A 4,397-nucleotide genomic window follows, 5' to 3' on the forward strand; every position below is an offset into this window, starting at 1 on the left:
AATGTCGATGAACACTGTCAGAACTGGACAGCCAAAGGCGTCTAGCTCGGTAGCGAAACATAGAGGCTATCTGGCTCTGTGGGAGACAAATGCACCAGGCAAAGTTAAGATCCATATGTGGCGAATGATACGGAACGGTTTGGTTGTTGGCTCGGAACTACACCGACGTAGAATAAAGGAAGGAATATTTTGTGTTGCATGTGGTAGAGAAGAAACTATGGTTCATAATTTCTGGGCCTGTCAACACTCGATCAGGTTCTCGCAACTGTTGAAAGAGGAGGTGGGCGTGATGGTGGCTAGTCCACCGGCTCATTTGACCTCCCAGAAGGCTCTCTCATCTTGGTTGCTTGAATGGCTCGCTGCCGCTATTGACGATGAGAAGGAGCTCATGCTACAGGCTACTTACGGGCTATGGCTCGCCAGGAACAACACAAGGCAGGGGCGGAAGCTGCAGCAGCCACATAAAATAATAGATTCACTGAAGGTGCAACTATCATATTGGAAAGCAGCGAACGAGACAAGGGTGTCACAGCTGGAGGCAAAAACCATCCAGAAATGGGAGCCTCCTGTAAATGGATGGGTAAAAATAAACTCTGATGGCGCGGTCTCGAAGCAAGGAACAAACGGTGGTGGTGGTGCAGTATTCAGGGATCACAATGCGGCGTTCTTGGCCGGAGTTAGCCATTTCTTCCCAGGCATTGTTGATCCCGAAGCGGTAGAAGCGTTGGCGTGCAGAAGGGCACTACAGGTGGTTGTTGGTCTTAAACATCCAACGAGCACATTTGGAACTGGATAGCAAGGCACTGGTGGCGAAGATTAATCATCCGGATAGGAACTTGTCTGCTGTCGGGCCTTGGGTACAAGATATCAAGACAATGCTTAGTTCTTTCGACGAGTTTAAGGTAACATGGATTCGTTGTTCGGGTAATATGACCGCGCATAAGCTAGCTAGGGTAGGTGTAGGGGAGCTTCGTAGTGAAATTTGGGTGGATACACCACCAGACTTTATTCTTCATGTAATTTCAGACGAGATTCCTAGCTATGGATGAATAAATGCGGCGATTTCCCCTCAAAAAGAAAGGGGGTGGAGAAGGCACTTGATCTATCGAGGCGCAAATGTGTTAGCATCGTCTGATTGAATTATGCTCCTCATTCAAAAGTCTAAACTAGAGAGAGGCAAACAATATATTTCAAACCCCCCCCCCTTCCCCTCATGTGTAGTCTTATGTATTCCTTAGACATGGGATTGATGTGGACCGCAAAATCTATTTTTAGTACTGTATAGACAGGGTCTTAAACTCAATCTTTTGACTCAAATATTATTTTAAATTCATGTTCCAATCAATTCATCTAAAAGTCTGAACTGATAAAGAGAGTTATGCAATATATTTGAACAATTTCTTCTCTTGGGATTTAGGTTGGTAGTAAGGTACCTTACGCCATGGTCTCATGGGTTACATCATATTAGATCCTCGTCGGCCTACCCCTTATCAGGTAGCCCCATCATTAGCCTGTGAAGCCATAAGGATCTTGAGTGACATGCTCTGTCTGTTGGATCCTGACCAGAGTTTCTTGGGACGTTGAACCCGAAGTGATCACTGAATTTCGATGAACCGTGTATTTTCCAAGAGAAAGATTATGATGGATTCTAAACAAACAAAACTTTCATGGTTCAGATTGTGATGAACAAGTTTTTTAGGAAAAGTTTGGTGATACTCAATCATCTCTCGGGAGAGTCTGACCAGTGATTTGGTCGGGGTTGTATCATAAAATCTGAGTGATGATTATAACATTTGGACTAATTCTTTTGGAGAGATGCCAATCGTTATCCCAGAGGTACATTGATTTTTCACCAATTGTGGATACAAACTTACGATTTTGACATTTTGGATCCTAGAGGAAGAATCCATCAACGCTCCGTGAGATATCTATTAGGATGTCACCGAGCAACCTGGCAACCTCATTGAAGCGGATTATCAACACCTAAAGTGCAGTGTAGTTCTGCACCAAGTGATTGGTCACTCGGAATTTTGTCGTGCCTAGGCACGGAACATGTACTAGAGTGAGAAAACTTGGACTTTTGTCGTGCATGGGCATGAAACATGTGCCCGAGTAGGACACTCGATAGATTCTTTGAGCTAACTCTTTGAGAGTATGAGGTCGGGAATCATTCACGAGGATGAGTTTGGTGATACACGTTCGTCTCCCGGGGAAGGTTGACTAGTGATCCGAAATGAATAATGATGTATCCTAAGGTCCGAGGGGCAAGTTTGACGCAGGGTTGGGCCCATAGTAATGCCCATAATTTTGGGGGACCCCCAATTTTTTATATCGGCCTACTATTTCTCAAAAACAATATTCCTAGGTGTTGCCGAAATGGGCCGTTGGGAGTTGGAGTTGGGCATGAGTCGAGGCCATTGAGCATTGGTGCCCGTCGCTTGACCGATCTTTATTAAATAATCGAAACTACTCGATCTATTGATGGAAATGGGATCGTTGATCTAAATAAAATGTGATCACTGTCGAGGAAACGATCGTGACAATAATATTAGCGGTACAAATGAGGGACATAGCCTAGATACGACACAGGTGTAACATTCGGATTCTACGAGTTCGGTCCCCTTTCAGAGGAGGTAAAGACCCTATGCCTCGTGCCCGGAGGCTTGTGTTTTCTCTGGGGGGTGTGAATGCAGCAGGGTGATGAACCCTTGCTATAGAGCTCGAGGACGGCTTATATAGTGTGTGCCTGGATCCATCGAGCGTCATTATAAGGGCATTAAATATGAGTAACTACCAGCGTTAGTAGAAACTGCAGCACTAACTAGGGCTGCTATTGGTAACGTTGGCCTTGACTGCATTTAATGTATGATTTTAAGTCCCTTAGTCGTTGAAGCTATCAGATAGCTTGTTTCCAAACCACCTCAGGTCGCTACTTTTACCATTCGCCGTGGTAGCAAAAAAAAACTAAGTGGTAAAAGATTTTTCCTTGCCCGTTGCAACAAATGAGGACGCCCGCTCTCACCGCCGCACAAAACAAACAAGACGATGCAGCAAAACCACTAGTTGGTTCGAGCTCTGGATTGGTTCCAGCTTTGGCTTCTTATCGGAATAGATCGCTTGTTTTCAAACCACCTCATGATCGCTACTTTCGCCGGTCGCCGTGGTAGAAAAAAACTCGGTGGTAGAAGGTTTTTCCTTTCCCGTTGCAACAAATGAGGATGCCCGTCGTAGTCGCCGCAGAAAACAAACAAGACGATGCAACAAAACCACTAGTTGGTTCTAGCTCTAGATTTTGCTGGTTGTAGCAAAACTAAAAGCTCGTTCCAGCTTTGGCTTCTTACCGGAACAGATCACTTGTTTCCAAACCACCTGATGGTCGCTACTTTCGCTGGTCGTCGTGCTAGCAAAAAAACTTAGTGGTAGAATGTTTTTTTCCTTTCCCGTTCCAACAAATGAGGATGTCCGCCGTCGCCGTCGCAGAAAACAAACAAGATGATGCAGCAAAACCACTAGCCGGTTCCAGCTATGGATTTGCTGGTTGTAGCAAAACACGGACGAGGTTGCAACTTTGCTCTATGGGGTTGTCGAAAAAAATGTTGGCATGGTCTTCTTTTCCGGCACCGACGACCATGGGATGTAGCAAAAACGAGTCACTGGTTTGAGAAGCAGCACTCCCTGAGCCTTGTACGAAGAGATGGAAGGTGTATACAAGCGCAGCCGTCAAAAAGAACAACAGTGATGAGTGGCACGGCAGTTAAACATGGCCACCGCTGTGCAACACCGACGAAGGTTCATGTTGCAGCCATAATCGAACGCGGTCCCTCCGAGCAACATCGGATGCGGTGACGCGGACTGCAGTGCGGCCAAAAGGTTAGTTGATGGAGGGTAGAAGACGGATCCACGTGAAGAAGAAGGAATGATCAGGAAAAATGAAGATAATGTGGAGGGTCCACCAGCGAGGCGCGCCAGAGAGGAGACCGGCTCAAGGTTCGGCGCGCTGAACCCAACCGTTTCCCTTCTTTCTTACAGGCAGCTAGCGAAAATTGACCTGGTTGGTTCAGTTGTTGGGTGCTACTTCCTCCGTTCCTAAGTATAAGTCTTTTAAAAGATTTCACTAGGGGTCTACATACGGAGCAAAATGAATGAATATGTACTCTAAATACATCTATATACATCCATATATAGTATCCTAATGAAACCTATAGAAAGACTTACTAGGTCGTTGAAGGCGCGCGTTGCCGCGCCCGTCTAATTTGTCTCTTGTAATTATTAGGAGTTTGCAGTAATTTGTATGCATGTGTTTACAATGTTTTGAAGTAATGTGCTTTCCCGTGTTTGTGCTTGTCTTTTAATTTTTGGGAAATATTGGTACAAAATTGAATAGAGGAATCTTATTA

The sequence above is a fragment of the Hordeum vulgare genome, chromosome 7H, assembly GCF_904849725.1.
Source record: "Hordeum vulgare subsp. vulgare chromosome 7H, MorexV3_pseudomolecules_assembly, whole genome shotgun sequence".
Taxonomy (NCBI): domain Eukaryota; kingdom Viridiplantae; phylum Streptophyta; class Magnoliopsida; order Poales; family Poaceae; genus Hordeum; species Hordeum vulgare.